We start from the raw sequence: 23,093 nt of genomic DNA, 5'->3' as shown, positions 1-23,093 counted from the left end.
ATGTCAGCACCCAGAACACTGTGGGCTCTGAGTCAATAATTATTGACTGAAAAACAGCTTTGCCATATGTCTTGATCTTTGCAGTAGAATTAGGTGCTAGAAATATTGTGCCCTGTTTCTATACTTATCAAACTGAGTCTCCTCGCCCCAACCTCCAACTTATTTTCTACCATAACATGATCAGAATGCACCAGGATATAATTGTCACTATTATTTCATTGATTACTTAGCAAAATCTACCTATTTTTAATACCCAGTCAGTTCTGGGTGGAAAGCAAAATTAATGTTGGCACTGAATGCTTTAATATTTGGACTTGAATGAAAGTGTATAATATACATTATCTCTGATCAACATATCAACAGGTGCTAATTTTGTCAATTTATTTGGCTGATAGGATATTATTTCCTAGAAAGTTCTGCTTCCATTTTATAGTTTGTCTAATCAAAGAACAAAAAAGATTTTCTCTTGTTTATGACTTCTTAAGCTTTAGAAAAGGGGATGGATGCAGGAAGTCAGACTTGTCCCTCTATGAAGATAATTTTAAAAATCATCAATAAGCTGGGAGTTTAGGGTCAGAAATTATGGGATATATTGCTGTTCTAAATAGTAGAAATTGATAAACTAATTGGATTTCTTTGGAGATGAAAGGGACCCTGCTTCCCACTGCTCTTTTTGAGATAAAATAGACTAGTGATCCCATGATGCTAGATTTGACAAAATATTCACTAATATATGTTTTCTTTTTAAAAAATAATTTAAACTTCGAGTGAGCAAACTTCTTATTTTGGTCTGATTTTATTTTAAAGGTTGGAAATAGCCTGAAAATTTCTAACAGCTATCAATGTATACCTTATTATATTTTGGACATCTGACTACTAGATGAGATTTTTAGCCTATACTGAGTCTGAATATAACTTTTATAATTTTAATTTTTGTTCATAGGATTGTATACTTATTGTAGGAAAGACAAAAGAATTAAGAGTTCTGGAAGTGGTAAAATGTTGGTAAATACAAAAGATATTTTTCTTATTTAAAAAAATCTTTTAAAATAACATATTGTTTAAAGTCAAAATAACAACAATGAATTGTGGGGTTTATGACACATGTAGAAGTAAAATGCATGACAATAACAGCATAAAAGCTAAGAGGGAGAAATGCAAGTGTATGGCTGTAAGCTTTTTTACAGTATGTGTAATGATAAATGACATTAGGTTAGTGTGTGATAGGTTTCAGAGGCATGTTGTAACCCCTGATCAACCACTACAAAGGATAAAACAAAGAGGTATAGCTAATAAGCCAATAGAAAAGATAAAAGGGAATAAAAAATATTTAAGAGGAACAAGTACAAAGGACAGATGGGACATAGAAAACTATTAGAAAGATGGGTGATTTTTTAACCAAATCATAGTGATATTTGTATGTCAATGCATAAATTATGTCATTTTATCACATAAAAAGCAGATTGACTAAAAAGCAAGACCCAACTATATCCTGTTTATGAGTTCCACTTGAAATATAAAGTCACAGATGAATTAAAGGAAAAGGATAGGAAAAGATGTATCATGAAAACACTCATCAAAAGAAACCAGAAGACTTAATTTTGATGTCAAAGTAGACTTTAGAACAAGAAATATTACCAGGAATAAAGAGAGAGATTACATATTGATAATGAGATTGATTTACCAAAGGAACAGAACAACCCTCAGTGTTTATGCAACTGGCAACTCAGCTTCAAAACACAGCAAAAACAGAACTGAACGCTTTTTTTGTTGTAAGCTTCTAAGTTCCTCAACAGGGATTCTCTTACTACTGGAATTTTCATGGATGAGAAGGATTTACTGTATAATATTTAAACCATTAATACAGGTACTGTTTTTGTGAAAACTCTAATTTCCAACGTTAATGCATTAAAGAGTGTTAATTAAAATATTTACTCAAGAAATACCAACTACATACCAAACACTTCATATATGTCATTTAATTAGCATAGTAATCCATGCTGCATGTAAGAAAACCTGGACTCAGTAGGATTACATACTTGTCCCAGGTCACACAGTAAGGAGCATAGCCAAGATCTGAGCTCAGATCTGTTTGCCCCTAAGCCCGTGATGTTTCCACCACATGGGGGCTTGAAATATATACATATTTTTCATAACTATTATTTTGGTCTCCATGTAAGTGATAGTCATCCTCTGAGTCAGCAAGGACAGGAATGCCATGTGTTGGTTAACTGCTCTTGCCTTAGAGCACTACTAAAAATGACCCCATTTATTTTTGGTGGGGACCCCATTCAGTGGGAGGTACAGAGACTAGCAGAATCTAATGACCTACAAGAAATGGAAAAATGTTCAGTAAAGCATACTCTGTAATTTCAAAAAATCTGTATTCAATACTGCCAGATTAATAGTTGTTAAGTGAATGGCTAGATGATATTTCTGCAGCCAAACAATAATGTTATGAGGATTTAGTGTGATTCATTTATGTGTTTAAAAAGCTAAAGTGGTGAGATTTGTGGAAACTGTTGGTTTCTGGAATTGATAAAATCTGCCTACTGTAATATTTCCGTGACCTTATTAATTAACCAAGTTTTAAAAACTTGCTCTAGTAAAGGAAGTAGAAAAGAATCAAAGAAACACAGGAATCACATTGGTTGAAAAAAGTGGAGTTGAAATAAAAGGTATATGTTCTGATCGCAGCCATAATTTAAAAACTATTTTAAGGACCATCAAAACATCAAAACCTATGAAAGTCGTCTTCATATTCATATCTCAGACATGTTCACTCTTTAAATTTCATGGAACAGAGCTGGCAGAATTGCCGTGTTGCTAAGGAAACATATCAAGCACAAACATAAAAAGCATAACAGGTTCAAAGGATTCTGGGGAGTTATTATAAAGACATAAAACCTGCCAAATCATTGGAACAATAAAAGTGGAAAATTAATTTCAAGCAAGACTAAACATTTCAACCAACTGCTGAAAGACTTTTGAAGACTATGTACGTACTGGGAAAAAGAGGTGAGGACTTTTAAATATCCAAGTGGTTAATTAATGAAGACTGAAGCCAAATGCAAGCATTAGGAGTAAAGCAGAAAAATTTGGTTTCTGGTTTCACAAAGGGGAATTTGCTTTAATCAAATGTATTAGTAAGAAGGATGAGGGTTCAGAGAACAGGCTCCTTGAAGCGGTTGAAAAATGGACCAATATTCTAAGCTTTGAGATTTGATGCGTTTCTTGGTCCAAGTAAAACAAAACCAGGGTGTTAAAGGAAGTAGAGACAGAAATAAGAGACCCTTTTATGAACAGTTTTACAAGCACACTTAGTTCTGGAGAGACCCCCTAGGATTAGCCAATATGATGGAATTATTTTAAAGGGTCTGGGAATGTACCAAGTGGCTTGCATACCAGTTGACATCACTCACAAGTAAAGTGTTAAAAAGTGTTTTGAGGGTCAAATGACGAAACACTTGGAAGCTTACTTGATGAAGGAATGCCAACTGACTTTTTCAGATGGGAAAGAGATGCTTCACTTACTTGTCAAAATGACAGAAAGGTATTATTTCTGAGGCAGGAAAGAGGTGTCATAACACATCCTTTGCCTTTTGATAGTGGGCAATTTATTGAAATGCTTTACTGGGGTTAAAATGATCCTTTTTCTTAAAAGTGGCATAATGGGAAAATTGGTAGATTGAACTGAAACTTGCTAAATTGGAAGAAACAGAAGTCCTTTGTCAATGGAAGCATTGCTAGTTCAGAAAATCACTGTCTATCTCTAGAGGACTTTATTTTGGCAGCCGTGGGAACAGCCTCTCCTTTTTAGACATTTATGTAGAATTCCTCCGTAAGCACTGTGGGTGTAGGCTGACTCATGTATACGTGATATGTGACTATAAGTTTCAAAAACTTATTTTTGAATAAAATTTCAAAGCTAAGGGAAAGTTAGTCCCGTCCAAGACATCACCTTGGCAGGCTCCATACTCATTTCAGGGATGCTGCCTTTGGACAAGTCATTCTTGGAATTTCTCTTGTGGAATCGTTCCTCAAGACCGTGGCAAACTTCAAAATTATGTTTAACAGTGAAAAATTTTTCATACTTTGAGTGAAAATACTGTATTTGGGAAAGATCCAAAGAAATCAGAGTCTCATCCGGTGAAGAAAGTGAGTGATTAAAATGTTACTAATTTAAAAAATAATTGAGGTGTAACTATGAAGTAAAGAAAGTGATATTCTTTTGTGGCTTGTAACCTGGTTTTCAAAGTAATTCCCAAAGCATTTTAAACATATTTTGATCAGTGAGGTATGTTTGTAACAGGACAAAAGATTCTCAAGGTGACTGCCTTGAAAGCTAATTTTAGAATGAGTTCCAGTATGCTGGCTAGAAAGCCAGTATCATGGTGTTTATAGTTTTAACTTATAAAGAGAGAGAAGTAGAGGGTAGTAAGGTCTAGTGAAAATTTCTTGGTGATTTTAAAACATGGGAGCAATGCACAGTTAAATTTTTATAGAAAAATAAATAGTCAAGTTTTTGCTGTGGTGTGCTGTATGGGAAAGAGTATGATACCTACCAGAAGGCCAGAGTTGAGGCCATGTGACCTTGGATCAGTCACTTTGACAAACGGGAAAGTTGGGGAGAGAGGAATAAATTAGGAGTTTGGGATTAATATGTACACACTACTATATATAAAACAGATAATCAGCGAGGACCTACTGTATAGCACAGGGAACTCTACTGAATATTCTGTAATAACCTATATGGGAAAAGAATCTGAGAAAAGAATGGATATATGTATATGTATAACTGAATCACGTTGCTGTACACCTGAAACTAACACAGCATTGTAAATCAACTATACTCCACTATAAAATAAAAATTAAATTTAAAGTCAAAGTAAAAAAAAAATTTTTAATTAAAAACAAAAGAAAGAAGAATGGGAGAGGGAGGAAAGTAAAGAGAGGGAAAAGTAAAAAGAAAGAAAAGGAAGAAAAGGAAGAAAAAAGGAAGGAAGGAAAGGTAGGTGGAAGAAAAGGCCAACTCTTTCTTCATCCAATATAACATAAACTTGAAATTAGTGGAGTCATAATTAATGATGTTATGTCATATCTAACAAAACCATCAAATATAAGAAAAACAGAGAAGGAAGTGTCAATAAATAGCAGATTCTTAAGAGTGACAATTTTCAAGAACACCTGCTTATCTGCATATGTGCCTGTAAATATGTTCATTTATCAAGACAAAGCTCATTTTCCCAGTCTGTGCTATTGTCCTCTATGTGATGGACCGTGGGAGTTCAGGATGCCCTTGAAATGTGTTTGTTCTAAGTAAGTATGAAAACTACAGCTTACCCGGGCCTTAAAAAGACTGTTTCACACAACTGGATTAAAAAGTTTAACACACACAAAAAATGGGGTTATGCTTACTTTTGGAAGAAGGGCCAAAATATTACTGTCCGAAGTGGAAAACATGCAAGCACACACATGAGAGAGCAATTGTGAGGTTCAAATGAGATATTGTATGGAAAAGCACTTGAGAAGTCTAATGCTTGGCAAATATAATTTCATAGAAACTATTTCTTGAGGAAAAAGTAGAAGCATATAAAGACACTGGACTTCCTTCTGCCTCCTGACTTCCTTGAAACATTAAGCCGTTGCTTTAATTTTTGCATAAAGAAAACATGAACGTTGTCACCATTTTTCTACATGTAAATGAAAGCAAAATAATACTCGCCTTCCGGTTATCACATGGAAATACAAATGAAGCGAATATTTGCGGCCACGCCTAGAAATAAAGGCCCTGTGTAAAGTGTAAGTTTATTTCATGTGAAGTGGCCGGGCAAGTGTCGGGCACATATCCAGGTTATAATGCGTACTATTTATGATTGGCGTGGTTAGTATTTGTGTACCACGGTTTGTCATTCAATCTAATACTTTCAAATATGCATATTTAGAACTTGGATTCAAGCATATTTTCTAGTAAAAACCCTGATATTTTATTTCCTTAATACATTAATTGTAGACCAGAAGATCCTAGAAAAGGGAAAAATAACCTGCCTTTAGCAACAGAAACGTCCACCAAGTCATGGCAAATATGACTTCAGTAACATGAATTATTCTGAACACAAAAGAGTCAGAACAAAAGCCTGATTTTCATATTTCTGAATTACATATTGAAATTGAGCACATAAAAAATAGAAACATCATGCAAAATGCCCTGAACTTAAGAGATATTTTGCATTTGGCATGGAAAAATCCTCAGACGGCTGAAAGAATGAAATTTTGTCTTTACTCTTTCTTCTCTATTACTGGACCAGGCTAGTATGTCTTATAAATCAGCCCGTTATACCCAGGGTAGGATATTGAATCGTCTCTATTCAATAGTTAGAAAAATGTCAGTAATACATTTTAGAAGAAGTCAGACCCTTTCTTGGTCTCTCTAATATTCTCCAATGTGCAGCCAGTGATTCCATGGGCTGGACTTTGCCATGTGAAAATTCAAGCTCTGAGATGCAGTGGGAAGGAAAGAGGACCCTGCGCACACTGGCACACAAGGCTGATGCCACAGAAAAGCCAGCTCGTTTCATCTGACAGAGTCCAGAACCTATTTTTTTTTTGTGTGCATGTAAATGATTTTTATTTCAATCATTTGGAATGAAATTCCAGATTTCAGTCAAACGTGCCACATGTTTAAAATAAATTGATAAGCTGCAGAATGTTTTAAATGTATTTATCCATTCCTTCTTTTTTTTTTTTTAACATCTTTATTGGGGTATAATTGCTTTACAATGGTGTGTTAGTTTCTGCTTTATAACAAAGTGAATCAGTTATACATATACATATGTTCCCATATCTCTTCCCTCTTGCATCTCCCTCCCTCCCACCCTCCCTATCAGAACCTATTTTTATTTACTTATTTATTTTTTAAATCTTTATTAAGGTTTCAGTGTACCAAGGAGGTAGACACACTGCAGGCTAGACCATCACATGTTAGCAGTTTTCTCTCTCTACCACACGGAATGTTTCTAAAATGTCTTGTCCATTTTTTTTCTGAAGCCAGTGGTAAAGGGCTAGAACTACAGTTTGATGGGATGAGAGCAGGAGCTCACTCTTCACTTCATAGACATTTCATGACGTGTCCAACTAATTATTGTGAGAAGTATTTGCTTCTTGGTCCTGGTAGAAGTATTCTCAGTGGATGTATGTAAGAGAAATAGCCTTACTTGTATATTTTAAATCTATTTACAATATAGATATGTATTTAATATTTATGCGTTAATTTGAGTAGAGGGAGGGTATTTGCTACGTTCGGCAAAACTTGGGCAATCTCTGTTAGGTGGAATCCAATCCATGCCAAGAATGACTGGCTAGAAGGGTTGGAAGAAGTTCAGATGAGATGTTAGGCTGATTGAAGCCCAAACTCTTTTATAGATAAGGGGGTAATAAAACATGTTCATGGGGCAGTGTGTTTATAGATACTTACTTGCCTAGCTCAGAGGATTAGGAGTTTATATAAGATAAAGAAGAGCTTAATGATTTTAAAGACAAAGCTGCATGTTACTATTCTGTTTAAAATTTAAGGAATGTAGGGGAATTGGTGAGGGTAAGTATATGTAATCCAGGAAATTGCTTTTGAGTTAACTAATGGAGTATGCTTTGTGTAATGTATGGAGAAAAAGCATCAAGGATAAATTCGTGATTTATAAGGCATAAATACTATATTAATGTTGCAGGTTTGAATTTTAAAGGCTTTAAATTTCATTTTGACACTTGAAAACATTTTTAGAAAAAAGGCAACGTAAAAATAATAATGGTGACTTAAAAAACGGCATCGAGTGTATACTTTTGTCCCTGGGAGACTAATGAGAGGAGGTGAAAAGAAGATACTTATCTTCATACTGTTTATTCATATATTTATGAATTCCCACTATGGGTCAGGAACTATTCAAGGAGATGAAGACATAGGAATGAACAAAACAGACAAAGCCTCCAGACATCTTATATTTTTGTAGGGGAAACAGACAGTAAACAAATGGCAAGTCAATATGTAGTATGTCAGAGGGTGTTAGAAAATACTTGTGGAGAAAAATAGCAGACATGTCAGTTTTAGGTTGGTGGGTGGGTAGGGATTGTTACATTTTATATAAGGTGATCAGGGAAAACCTCAGGTCAGAGGTCTGAACACCTGTTAGGTGCCTCACAGATAAGGGCTCTGAAGGAGCTGAGGGCACAAGCCATATGCACATGTGGGAGAAGCCATTCCACACAAAGGGAAGTGAGTATGAAGACTTTAAAAAAAAGTGGATACATTTATATGTTGTAAGATGATTGTCATTTTAGTGTACAATTAGGACCTCTATCACATTATATAAGTATAAGTTCTTTTCAGTGGTTGTAATAATTAAGTTCTAGTCTCTTAGCAACTTGGTGATTATGATACAATATTGTTGTCCATATTCACTATATTGTGGACTAGAGATCTAGGACTTATTTACTACTTGTTGCAAGTTTGTGCCCTTAAACGACATCTGTCCCATATCCCACCTTCCCTCTCCTGCTGACCACCATTTTACTCTCTGTTTATAAGAGTTTGGCTTTTTTAGAATCCACATCTAAGTGATATCACATAGTATTTGTCTTTCTCTGTCTGACTTATCTTACTTAGCATAATGTTCTCAAGGTCCATCCACGGTGTCACTGGAGTATGAAGACTTTAAGTCAAGAAAAAACTTGGCCTGTTTTAGGAGCACATAGCTGTTTAAAAAAATTTGCTGGAGTGTTACATAAATTAGTGCACATGTATAAATAGTACCTAGGCATGCCGGCCTCTAGGTCTGTTGTTGAGTGTGCATTCTTCTTTATTAAGGCACCTGAGAAATGGGCTTTCATAGAGAAATTTTGTCCTAGTTCTATTTAGGGCTTTTTCTTTATTCATGGACCTAGTTCTTTGCTACACACTGATTTTCTTACCATAATACAAACTGTTTTTGAGTACTTAGTATGTGCTGAATATAGTGCTAAATTATGTACACACATATCTTAATGATTTTCTCAGTCTTTTTTTGCCAAGAAATCAAGATTTCTGTTTTTAAAATCTTTTTAAAAATTTAATTTGTATTTTATATTGGAGTATAGTTGATTTACAATGCTGTGTTAGTTTCAGGTGCATATCAAAGTGATTCATTTATACATATATCCATTTTTTTCCAGATTCTCTTCCCATATAGGTTATTACAGAATATTGAGTAGAGTTCCCTGTGCAATACAGTAGGTCCTTGTTGACTATCTATTTTATATATAGTAGTGTGTATATGTTAATCCCCAACTCCCAATCTATTCCTCCCCCCACCTTTCCCCTTTGGTAACCATAAGTTTATTCCTGAAGTCTGTGAATCTGTTTCTGTTTTGTAAATAAGTTCATTTGTATCATTTTTTAGATTCCACATATAAGTGATGTCATATGATATTTGTCTTTCTCTGTCTGACTTACTCCACTTAGTATGATAATCTCTAGGTCCATCCGTGTTGCTGCAAATGGCATTATTTCATTCTTTTTTATGGCTGAGGAATAGTCCATTGTATATATGTACCACATCTTCTTTATCCATTCCTCTGTTGATGGACATTTAGGTTGCTCCCATGTCTTGGCTATTGTAAACAGTGCTGTAGTGAATATTGGGGTGCATGCATTTTTTTTTTTTTTTTTTTTTTGTTGCGGTACACGGGCCTATCACTGTTGTGGCCTCTCCCGTTGTGGAGTACAGGCTCCGGACGCGCAGGCTCAGCGGCCATGGCTCACGGGCCCAGCCGCTCCGCGGCACGTGGGATCTTCCCGGACCGGGGCACGAACCCGCGTCCCCTGCATCGGCAGGCGGACTCTCAACCACTGTGCCACCAGGGAAGCCCCCCTCACTGTAGTTTTGATTTGCATTTCTCTAGTAATTAGCAACGTTGAGCATCTGATTTTCTCAGTCTTGAAGGCTGAAAGTCATCGAGGTTAAGTTGTCCAGTATCAAAGCCCGCAAGTGGCTGAAACAGAATTAGAACTTTGTTCCTCAACTGATGCCACATTGCAAACAAATTCACTGAAGCTCAGATTGAACTTGTAATTTTCTTGTATTTAGTATCATGTACAAACTGAAAAAGAGATCTCCTTGCCTACAGTTGTTAAAAATTTAGCTTTAACATAAACTTCATTAATTTCTGTAGGTATATCTTTTCTAAATTATATTCTTTGGAAAACTATTCCAGAAGATTTTAAAATAATTTTTATATGAAAAATGGTCCCATGGCCAAATAATTTTTAGAAACACTAGTTTATATGAAGATAAATAAGCTATTTGAGTGCAGAGCTTCTTAGTCTTTAAAATGCTAATGTGCATTGAACATCTGCAGGAAGTGAATGTTTTCAGACTATTTTATCGTGGAGGGGCTGTTATGAAGATATGTAATATCTCAATGAACTAATTTATATAGAGCACAGTTTTGGAAATGTTGCTTAACTATCTCAGTTCCTGTGAGCTACTACCCAGGTGCATTCAATGCAACGGGTTTACGATGCTTCCGTGAGAATGCACTCTGGTTACTGCTTACAGCAAAATATTTTCTTTCCTGTGCTGCCCCAATTTGAAGGAACTCCTATAACTCGAATTTAGGTGGTCAAATATAATATACAGGGTGAGTGACATTTAGCTTTCCCTCCAATATTTAGAAATCCCTTAGTTTTGATGTGTAGGTTGTACTTACAAATATATCTATCTCTTTTATTCCTTCTTACTCATTTTCAGTAGCTGGGAATAAAGAAGAGACAAAGATATGTCCATTTTCTTCTTCTTTGTTTTTGGCTGTTTAACTGTTTCTCATCTCTGTGCAGCTTGGTCTTTGCTACCTGATTCGAGAGTCATTCAAGTAGGACTATCCTGGTCTCATAGGTAACATCACAGTTTACTTCGAGAAGAAACACTTATATCTTTGGCTTGTAAATGAGCCTTCTGTTCATCAGTGGTACCTAGCTTGGGCTTTGGTGTAATTTAACAACAGAAGAGAGGAATGTACAGGAGACATTTCCAAAATGTACTACATCCTTTTCTTGGGTTCCTACTCTCTGGGGATCCCGGTTAGCTTGGAAAGCCTTACTTTCAAAAAACATTTTTTCACTCTGCAGAGTTTCTCCAGCCACAAGGTCAGCAGAACCTAAGATGGTGCCCTGAATTACCGTTCATTTATTTCCATTCTGTTACACGTTTTCTACAAGTTAAGAGTTCCTTGGGGCTAATACTGTTTGTTAGAGCAAGTTGGGTCATTGTTTCTGGGCAGATTTCATTTTCCATTTCTCCAGGCTCTTCTTCAGGAAGCGTGACAGCTTCTGCCCCCCCTGGTTTTTCCTCTTGTGCTCCCGTGTCATGGTGTCCTGTGGTTGTGCGTTGTGTGCCACCTGAGAAGCGACACCTGGGCACAGCATACTGGGACCCTAGGGCCTGGGGAGATTTCCACAGGTCCATGTGCTTTCCCTTGCACGCATCTTCCAGGAATCAAACCCACAATGTGTTACTGGTAGGAAACCTCTGTTCATCCTCCTCAAGAAATATATGCAAAAGCTGGCAGTCTCTTCTCTCCCTCACATTTTAAGAGTGATTCACACTAAGGTGGTGAGGGCTGGATATGGTCACCGTGGGCTGACACCTTTCTAGAAATGGTAACTGTTGGCAAGACCCCAGCAAGGTTTCGATGAAGCAGCCCCTTATTGGCAGGAACTTCAGGCAGCATGGATGTGGCCTCGGACTCGGTCAGCTGGTCCTGTTGGCAAAGCTCCCACTGGCAGCAGCTTTCAGCCGACTAGCTCCTAGCCAGGTCCTCTCAGTGGTAGAGGGTGACAATGCTGAGAGTCACCACAATTCCTTCAGAAAAGTTCCTCCAAGTCCTGTGAAGTCATATTGGCAAAGCAAGTCTATGCTAGCCTACTCTCCTGTCCTACTCAGTTCCCTTTCATTCATAAAACTGTCCAGTTTTTGAGCTGGAAAAAAAAGAAGTCTCTAAGCTCAACTCCTTATTTAGTAACTGTGAGATATGGACCTCAGAGAAGTGTCCTGATTGCTCAGTGTTACGTAAGGAATCAGGGCTCAACCAAGACTGGGAGCCTTTTACCTGCCCCTCCCCCCGCAACTCCAACCAAGTCCAAGGCCATTTCTACCAGTTGCACTGCCTCAGAACGCCCTGAATGTGAGCCCTGCCGCATCAGTTAGGGTTCTTTGCAGTAAGCAAAGGAAAATGACTTTGACTAAGTCAAACAAGGGAGAAGACATATCCTGGAGATATAATGGCTTGCTTAGAGAATTAAACGAAGATTTGAAAAATCAGGCCTTAGGACAGACAAAACTTGAGAAGCTACAGGGACTTCACCTCAGAAATCTGAGGCCCAAACCTCTGGGTGCTGCTTTTGGACCCTGTGGGTGCCCTCTTGAGAGTGGACATGTCCGGAGAGCATCTGATTAGCTGATCTGAGCTCCTGTCCCCACCTCTACATGTGTGTTTGTATCTGAGAGAAAGAGAATTTGTATTTTTATTTTGTGAGGGTGAGGAGGGTGCCTTACTGTGGTTGACAACCCCAGCAGAACCATATATACAATGGAATATTAGCCATAAAAAGGAATGAAATGGGGTCCTTTGTAGAGATGTGGATGGACCTAGAGACTGTCATACAGAGTGAAGTAAGTCAGAAAGAGAAAAATGAATATCGTATATTAATACATATATGTGGAATCTAGAAAAATGGTACAGATGAACCGGTTTGCAAGGCAGAAATAGAGACACAGATGTAGAGAACAAATGTATGGACACCAAGGGGGGAAAGCGGTGGGGGGTTGGTGGTGGGATGAACTGGGAGATTGAGATTGACAGATATACACTAATATGTATAAAATAGGTAACTAGTAAGAACATGCTGTATAGAAAAATAAAATAAAATTCAAAAAAATAGTATATTCAGTAACCCTAAGGTAATGTTTTAATGCTTAATTCTTTGTCTTAGTAAGATTTAGAAAATCTAATAATAAAATTCTTTAAACAAATTTTTTTGGGAATTTCCGCCGCGTTTATGGTTGCATGGTATGTGGGTGTTGCTGTTCACGGACTGGAACGTAACAGGCACCAGAGGATTCCTGCTCTGTCCCCTGGTCCTGGAACTTGCGACCAAAGTTGCATGTCCCCATATCCTTGTTTAATGGAGAGATCTCAACCAAGCTTCGTTGCTGCTAGCCCCAAAAGCATTTGATTTGTCTGTGAGAAGCTGAAAATCATCTTTTAGAAAGTTGCGCTTCGATTCTCTGCCCCCTACCCGCAAATCCCTTAATTATGCTGTAGAAGTTGGGGCTTTTTGAACATCTCTCTCACAATCTGGTGCTGACTTAACTGCATAATGACTTTCTATTTCACTGGTATTCGAAGCTTTCCTAAACTTTGGAAGAGCAACCCATACCTTGGGCTAGGCCCAGGTCACTCTTCTCTCTCTCTCTCTCTCTAAGATTGTTATGGCCTCAGAAACCAAGAGAAGTGGTTTTCTCTTAAAACAGTGTCTCCACAGAATACTAAAGCAATGAATCTGCTGATAGCCAAAGCCAGATATGTCAGGAAAAAAGATGAGGGCAGTAATAAGCAAGTCTCTGCCGATTCTGCTCACATGTTTGCAGCTGGAGCGTTTAAGAAGAGATAACAGATGAATCCTCTGAGTAAAGAGCACGTCTTGCCACCTGTGAAGAACATTATTCAAGTCCCGACAAAACCTTTGAATTCAGAAGAGTGGGATAAACTTAAGGAAGAATTCAAAGAAAAGGCTAACTTTGAAAATTGGATCATTTCACAGATGGTTAAATGCCATATTTCTGTAGTTGTGGCCAAATCTGTGCTGGCATAGGTAGCTGCAAAAAACAGTGGTATTGTAGGCTATGATTTGCTGGTCAAGTATTTGTATCTCTGTGTTTTTCATAAGCAGACATCGAAATTATTGATGTCTATGAAATCATGAAAGCCAGATACAAGCGTTTAGAAGCTGGAGGGTACACTCTTCTCATCCAGGGATTAATCCATACAGACAGATGGAGAGAGGCCTTGCTGCTGTTAGAGGACATCAAACAAGTCATGATTCCTTAAAAAAAGAACTATAGTGACTGTATCCAGGGAGCCCTCTTTCATCAAGATGTAAGTGTAGTTTGGAATTTGTATCAAGAGTTGTTAGGTCATGATATTTTTCCTATGTTGGAAACATTAAAAGGCTTCTTTGATTTTGGAAAAGACATGAAAGATGATCGCATTCAAACAAACTACATGACATTCTATTGTATCTAAGAAATAATCAGCTATATCCTGGGGAGTCATTTGCACACAGTATAAAAGCATGGTTTGAAAGTGTTCCTGGAGAACAATGGAAAGGACAGTTCACCACAGTCCAGCAAAGTCGTCAGTGTTTGGACTGTGGAAAAACTGTAGAGTCTATTCACTTGAGTTCAGAAGAGTATGAATTTCTCAAGGGAAAAAATCATGAGGGATGTGATAGATGGAGGCGACCAATACAAAAAGACAGCACCTCAGGAACTTGAGATTTCAGAACTTTGTAAAATACTGTCCTCCTTTTGATATTGTCATTGATGAGCTCAGTGTTGCCGAAATGTTTCCTAAGGCTCATGACTCTCAAGTTCTCTTGGATGTGGTCTCTCAACTAGCCAAGCAGAATCTTCAAGTGCTGGTCCGGGGCTGGAAGCATATGTTAATGCAGAATTCCTGGTGGAGGAAGGATGATATGGAAAATGTGCAAAAGCAAGCCAGCTTTTTTGTTTTTTGCTGACAACATCTCAGAGGATGTCGTTCCTTCTGTATGCCACACTGCACTCAGGGAACCACTGCAAGTTTATCACAAAAGATCTGATGCGGGACCACAAGGCCTGTGTTCCTGATGCCAAGACCTAACACCTGTTATTTAAGTGGCAGCAGGGACATCAGCTAGCAATTGTTTGTAGGCATCCGGGATCAAAAATAACTTTTCAGCATATTCTCATCTTTGACACCCTGGTGCAAACAACTGGAGGCTCGTGGCACATACCTTACAATGACGACCTGGTGGAAAGATATTCCTACGAAGTGCCAACCAAATGGCTTTGCCTTCACCAGAAGACATAGACTCTTACCCCCATGCTAAACTTGTGTTTGGGTGTCCTCCCGGTTGGCATCAGAGCTCTTAAGTTGACGCTTGTTTAGAGTATTGCTTCTATCCTGTTTGTCCTGTTTGGTCCAGTTGGTTTGCATAACAGTAAATTGATTTTTAATAAAAAAAAAATTTTGTGGGGAGGACTTCCCTGGTGGCACAGTGGCTAAGAATCCGCCTGCCAATGCAGGGGACACAGATTCAAGTCCTTGTCTGGCAAGATCCTACATGCCACGGAGCGACTAAGCCCATGCACCACAACTACTGAGCCTGCGCTCTAGAGCCTGCGAGCCACAACTGCTGAGCCTGTGTGCCACAACTACTGAAGCCCACATGCCTAGAGCCCGTGCTCCACAACAAGAGAAGCCACTGCAACGAGAAGCCCGCGCACCGAAATGAAGAGTAGCCTCCGCTGGCTGCAACTAGAGAAAGCCCGTGCACAGCAACGAAGACACAACGCAGCCAAAAATAAATAAATAAATATATATATAAAAAAATTTTTTTTGAAGACAATTTAAAATTGAAAGGAAACAAAGTGCCTGTCTAAAGAAGAATTGGAGTGGGCTGCTTAGAAAATCCTCAGCTATTCTGAATTGCTCTCCTTTAAAGTATATCCCATAGAAGGGATAATACTGACCAACTCTATTAGACCTATCTGAAAATAGGCCATAATTTTTACCTTTTTTTCCTCTGTTTCTAAGACTATATGGAATATTTGAGGAGAAGATTGCCCTCTGCCAAGAGGAATATGAATGGCATGGTAGAGTATCATGTAGGTAACACATTCTATATTAAAGTCTTATATCCCCTTAAATATTTTATAAGTTTCAGTAAAGTGTATTCTTTTGGGAACTGAAACATTATGAAGTACCCAGAAGCAATCCTGCTTGTCAGATCAGAGAGTTGAACATTAACTTTTTGAATGCATTAAATTATCTGTGGAAGCATTTAAACACGGTGGACTTAGAAAATGATAACATGGAAACAAAATGTACGTATTTTGATTTCTTCATTTTTTTATTGAGATAAAATTCACATAACATAAAATTCATCATTTTAAACATTTTAAACATTTAAACTCCTGTGGTTTTTAATATATTCACACTATTGTGCAACTATTGCCACTAATTCTCAAACACTTCTATCACTCCCCAAAATAAACTCTATTCCCAATGCTTCCCACCCCCATCCCCTGGCAACCACAAATTTACTTTCTGTCTCTACGGATTTGCCTAATCTGGACATTTCATATCAACTGAATCATACAACATGTACCCTTTTGTGTCTGGCGTCTTTAACTTAATATAATAGTTTCAAGATTTATCCAAGTTGTAGCATGTATCACTACTTCATTACTTTTAATGACTGAACAATATTCTGTTGTATGTACATTTCATTTATTCATTCATCAATTGACGAACATTTGAGTTGTTTCCACTTTTTGCTGTTATGGTTAATATTGCTGTGAACATTCATGTACAAGTTTTTGTGTGAACATATGTTTTCAGTTCTCTTGGGTATATACCTAGGAGTAGAATTGCTGGGTCATATGGTAACTCTATCTTTAACTTTTGGAGGAAACATCAAATTCCACAGTGGCCAAACCATTTTACATCCTCACTAGCAATGTATGAGGATGAGGTTCCAATTTCTCCATAATCTCCCCAACATTTATTTCTGTTTTATTTTATTTTAGTTAAATTATAGCCATCCTGGAGAATATCTCATTGTAGTTTCGATTTGCACTTCCCTAATAACTAACTAATGATGTTGAGTATATATTAATTTTTCATCTACACCTTTATGCAAATGAAGCAACAAATGTAATTGAACAGAAAACTCAAGCAGTGTATATAAATTCACATTATGATGCAAACATCATGTCAACATGCTGCAATTTCTAGTCTGTAACATTTATGTGTGTATCTCCTGTAGACCTCCAATTACATATATGAAGATAGTCTCATTAAAGCGGGCCTTAGTGTCTGGGATTTTCAGCTGTGACACAGACCTGAGTGACTTTCTGAAAAGAGACGGATCTTTCAGGAATTGTTAGAAGCCATCTCAATACTGAACACAGGAAATGTCCCAGACATAAAAAGTGGACTGGATGACTGCATTCAATAACTCTTGATGCTCTCTTTATAGTTTTTCCCCTTCTTCTCTTCCTGACTGGGTGTCGACTGTCACCTGACTTTTCTTTCTGTTCTGAGTGTAGCTGTCCACTTTCAAATATGGGCCCTGAAGCTCTATTCTAACAATCTGTTGAAAAGTTGTTTAAAATAATAGCAAATAGAGGCCGAGTGGTTTCCTTGATAAGATTACATTAGGGCTTTAGAAGATGGATTATGCAATGACTGTTTTGACTGTTTAGTTATTTCTCCCTTTCTGTTACTAGTTTATTTTTGGAGACCTGACACCGGGTATTTCATTGCAAATATTCCAGTGAACTTAGTGTTTAAAAACACCTACTAGTGTGGACTTTTGACACCTCACGCTTTTATGAAGCAGGCTTTTTAGACTATAAACCAGGAGTATTTAACTAGGGAAGTTTTCAGACAAGGCTAAGATGGTCTGATGTCCCAGCAAACATTTACTGTGGTGCTACCTAGATGATCTGATGTCTGTCTTGAGTTCCATGAGCCTTATGGTGTTAATTACCACTTTTAGCAGATGTTTGTTGACAGTTAATATACTCAGTTGTTAACTTGTTCTTTTCAGAAGTAATTATAGATCCTGGTTGCACTCTTAAATAACAGCACATACAAGAGCTGTTCTCACCTTTTAACCACCTGCACCCCCCAGGCCCCCCTAAGATGGATCTGAGTTGTGATAAATGTTACTTTGGGGTTTAGGGTAATATATTTTCCTATCCATGCATACTTGTAACTACTACATTAAAATAGGATACAAACACTTTTATTTTTCCTTACTCAGGTGTAAACAAGTCACTTATGTAAGTACTACTGTTTATCTTGGTGGTTTTGTTCTGCTGCCTCTTTGCTATGGGTAGTCTGTGATGTCTATATAGTCAGTTTCGGGAAGGTTCATTTTCTTCTCTGAAGAAAAATGGTGCTCATGAATGATTTAAGAAAACTGTATTTAAGTAACATTATTTATAGTAAAGCTACGTTGTTTTATCCTACACCATGGTCAGGCTAATACTACCTGATATTTTGTTCCTACACTCCACCCCCTTATCCAGAAAACTACCAGCTCTTATTGTGATGATGGTGGAAAGAAATGATAATGATGCTTTGACTCATTAGTTCTTCATTTAATGAAGTCAGATAAAAATGGTAAGTAGCGTAAATCATGTCTAAACAATTTAGAAAGTGTTATCTCCAAGGGAAATAAAGTCCTTTGGCAATAATTTACAAGTTGTGTGGAGAAGATGCTATGAATAACAGATTGGCACATGAAAATTTTATTTTCCAAAGGGTTACACCTCCTCCCAGATTTCTACACATCTGTTTCTTTCTAAAGTTCACCTGATCACATGCACAGGTTTCAAAGTATGTATGATTACTAATTCGTTTGATGTAGAGATTGCCAAACACAAGGATTGACGGACATCTCAAAGATCGAAGGTCTGAACAAGGAGTGAGTATGACTTGGAAGAGACTTAGGAAATTATAAAGTCATGCAAAAATAGTGAACTTGAAGAATGGGTAAGAGGGAAAGCCATCGGATTGAAGAAATATTGTTACCATGCACAGAGAGAGAGAGAGAATTGCAAGAAGGGTGAGATGCAAAAGCATTATTGTGTGTGAGTAGACGTAGGTGAAAGATAAGGAGAGAAACAAGTTTCTCTTACCTGAGTTGTCCGTCATTGGCCTAAACTGGTTCTTGGTGTTATTAATAGTGAAGGCTGACTTCTTAAGGAATTTTTCCCCCCTGATATTTAGACCGAAGTTTTTTGTTTTTTTTTTTTGATTTATCTTCCATTTGCATGGAAAATTCATATCATCTAGTTATGTTTTATTTATAAACGCTTGAAATCTTTGGGAACAGCATTTCCTTTAAAGAGTTTAGTTATTAATAAAAACTAAATAATGAAACAAATTGTTACTGTTTCTTAGACAGTTCGATAGCTTTTTCCAAGTTAAAAATGTGATCTAACATTGTAAAGCCAGTGTAAATACATGTACCAGACATCAGCAGGATCTTTGCTTTTACTGAAATGATATTGTGTGTAACATTGTCCTCTAAATCTACACCACTGATTGTAACTGCTAGAGCTAAGGGTATCTATTAAGGATTCATCAGAGTTTTAGGAAGGCAGTATATTACACTGGTAAAAGTACATACTTTGGCATCAGACAGCCTTCAGTTCAAATTCTGATTCAGTCACTCTCTATCTGTAACTTTGGGCACATTACTTTGTTTCCTTAAACCTTCATTGCCTACTTTGTAAAAAAAAAATATATATATATATATAAATATATGTAAGTATATATATAAATAAATATATATATATATATATGATGCTTGTAAAGCATACAGAGTTCCCTCTGTGTGGTGACTGTTCATAAGTGTTTGTATTATGATGACTATTATCATCCTTTGTCTTTCCTCTTCTGTCACTTAAAAATAATTAGTAATTCTCATCTTTCACTTTTCTCATCTGCTTCTCTTGACACCTCTTTCTTCTCATTCATATATCATTATTTTTTAAACATTTTTATTGGAGTTATAAAACATTTTTATTGGAATTATAAAACATTTTTATAATTGCTTTACAATGGTGTGTTAGTTTCTGCTTTATAACAAAGTGAATCAGTTATACATATACATATATCCCCGTATCTCTTCCCTCTTGCGTCTCCCTCCCTCCCACCCTCCCTATCCCACCCCTCTAGGTCGTCACAAAGCACGGAGCTGATCTCCCTGTGCTATGCGGCTGCTTCCCACTAGCTATCTATTTTACATTTGGTAGTGTATATATGTCCATGCCACTCTCTCACTTTGTCCCAGCTTACCCTTCCCCCTCCCCGTGTCCTCAAGTCCATTCTCTAATAGGTCTGTGTCTTTATTCCCGTATATCATTTAGCAGGACTTTGAATGAAATAGATTTATCAATTTTAGAACCACAGGACTTTACTCTAGATGTCTGGCAAAGAAAGGGGAGCTGTTTCTATGGAAAATATCACCAAATTTCAGTCTCAGCTATTGTTTCACTCACAGTGGCTGATATAAAATCAAAACTGAGACATGAAAATAAGTAGAAAAATATGATTCATAATAAAAATAAAAAATATGAGCACACTCACAAAGATGTTGGAATTAGTAGTTTTTATACTGCACATATATTATGAATTAAGAATTTGCTAATTAAAGTGGACCTTTTAAAAATAATTAACCATATAAATATTATTTGGAAGCTGTTTGCCTAAAAATTACATAAACAAAGTATCTAAATGACAGGTCTAACTTTTAATAATAATATTGATAGTAATCATAATAATACTCAAAGACTAAGAAACAATAGTCTTTTTAGGAATAGCACTAGTTGTAATATAATTAATAATACAGTGATATATAAGCACAAGAAAATTGTATAGAATCTTGTAGGTATTTGTTGTAGCCAAAACATTAATTTAATATTTCATGATAGTTTGTATATGAACATATATACATGAGTATTTTCTTCAGTATTTAAAGGAAAAGATTGCTTCCCACAGACCTGTATGAATCTGTGTATGCTTCATGTTCTGTTAAAAGCAAACACAACCATGAAGAAAATGTCACTGTTTAAATCTCGAGACTGCTTGCTTGTTTGGTTGTTAAATTCCTTGCTATAATATAGACCAATTTAGTGTTTGCAACGTTCCAGGATAGTTTTCTGCAATGACTAGGATTTCTTAATAAATAGTAACCTGGAAAAAAATGTAGGAAATGTTATAGGAAGATGATAAGTGATAGTTTGATAAAGGCATTACAGGAAATGCTCCTGATTCCAGGAGGCAAGAGAGAATGGCAGGGCCAGCTTGGGGTGTGGTAAAGTAGCATCAGAAGTTCTGCCACTTTCTCTATGTATGATCTTGGGAAGGTCCAGCTACCCTGGAGCCTCAATTTCCTTATGTGTAAAATGGGGATAATAATACCTGACCCCCAAAACTGTTACGATGATGGCATCAGATTGCATTTGTAAGTAATTTAATAACAGGGACAGGTACACACACTAGATTCAACCAATAAAGTGAAAATTAACCTTTCCACTGAAATGGGGTTATAAGAAATTCTGTTGTTTCCATCCTGATTTACTTAATCTCTCTATACAGATGAGCAGTCCTAAATCAGCAGTTTACTTGAGGAAAACTTCCATGGAAAAATCATTTCTCTGTAACATCATCCATTAACATGAGGTTGCAGCTCTGGCTTTTCAGTGAGGCTTTGCTATTGGTTTTATTGATTATTAGTGCACGCTTTTTTCATATTAAAACCTATTTATTATTCTCCCAACATGTAATCTGTTTTGATAACTGAGGTGAATCACAAAATTTTTGAATAAGAAATGAGTTTCTACATTCAATTTCTTAAACAAACCAGGCATTCAGCACACAACTTTAATGAAGTTATTTGCCTAGAGGCAAATCAATAATTAATTTCCCCACTCAAAAGATATGACTTGGGTGTTTCCCTTAAAGCATGCCAATTACAAATAGAAAAGTCAGACTATAAAAAGTATATATTTATTGACAAGTTGGAAGATGTTGCCAGGCTCTTTTATAAGCTCTCTGAAGATGATTGCTTTGTTTGAAAAGAACTTTTAATGACCCTTGATCAGGATGCTGAAGTCTTAGCATTATATTCCTACTTTGTAATACACACCCAGCTCACACTGATAATTCCCCCGTAGTTGTGGTGATTAGGGAGAATCACAACAGACGATTGATAAACTTGCTATGAGATGACTGTGGTGGAAAGAACGGCTCTGAATTATTCTAGTTAATTTAACCCCTATACTTGAGAGAACCAGTGACACTGGTGGCTATGAAGTATTTGCTAATATAAAATGATAAGTTTTAGCACATGTTCTTAACAAACCTGAAACTGAGTTGGGAGAGTGAGGAAAATTCGACTTGTATTCAATTTAATTTCCAAAACTATGAGTTTATCTGAAGTATCATGCTAACAATTATTTTCCATCTGCTCACTCTGTTCTGGCACCACTGGCCTCCTCTCTGTTCTTAGATAAGCCTCGGAGCCTTTGCACTTGTTATGGCCTCTGCCTGGCCTGCTCTCCTCCCGTATATTTGCATTGGCCCATTTCTTTACATCCTTCAAGACTTTGTTCAAGGTCATTTTCTCAGAGTTGCCTCCTCTGATCCCTATACTTAAAATTATACACCCCAGTACTCCCAATCTCCCTTAGTCTGCTCTGTTTCTTTCCAGAGCACCAATCTAATTATCTTCCGAAGCACTATGTATTTAGAAATACTTATTTGTTTATTGTTTTCTCCTCTCTCCCATCAAATGTAGACTCTAGGAAGCCAGGGAATTTTATTTGTTTTATCCAATGCTGTCTTTCCAGCACATGGAATATTGTCAGATACCTAATGAAAACTGAATAAACATTTGTTGAATAAATGCTTTAATAAATAAAGAGATAGATTCAATGTACTAGCTTGAGCACCTGGAAATGGCTCTAATTGATTATTTGGCTGCTTGCCTCAAACCTGGACTCATCAATGGAAGGTGTCTGATGAAGTTAAAATACCAGAAATTAATTGGTACCCTTTTTTTTTCAGCCCCGTGGTGTGGACTGCGGGAGTTCCCTGGCCAGGGATTGAACCCGGGCCACGGCAGTGAAAGCACTAAGTCCTAACCGCTGGACCACCAGGGAACTCCCAATAAATTGGTACCTTGTAGAAAGATAAATCCAAAGAATTTAGGGAGATTTGAT

The 23,093-nt window shown here is 36.9% G+C and overlaps 1 pseudogene; it reads left to right on the top strand.

Annotated features, from left to right (window-relative positions):
- Positions 1-13,316: 13,316 nt before the first annotated feature.
- Positions 13,317-15,159, top strand: LOC101282391 (mitochondrial ribonuclease P catalytic subunit-like; annotated as a pseudogene).
- The last annotated feature ends 7,934 nt before the right edge of the window (positions 15,160-23,093 follow it).

Source organism: Orcinus orca, chromosome 12 (genome assembly GCF_937001465.1).
Source record: "Orcinus orca chromosome 12, mOrcOrc1.1, whole genome shotgun sequence".
In the NCBI taxonomy this organism is placed as follows: domain Eukaryota; kingdom Metazoa; phylum Chordata; class Mammalia; order Artiodactyla; family Delphinidae; genus Orcinus; species Orcinus orca.
Note: the sequence above shows the minus strand (reverse complement) of the source record. Positions and strands in the feature narration are given on the sequence as shown.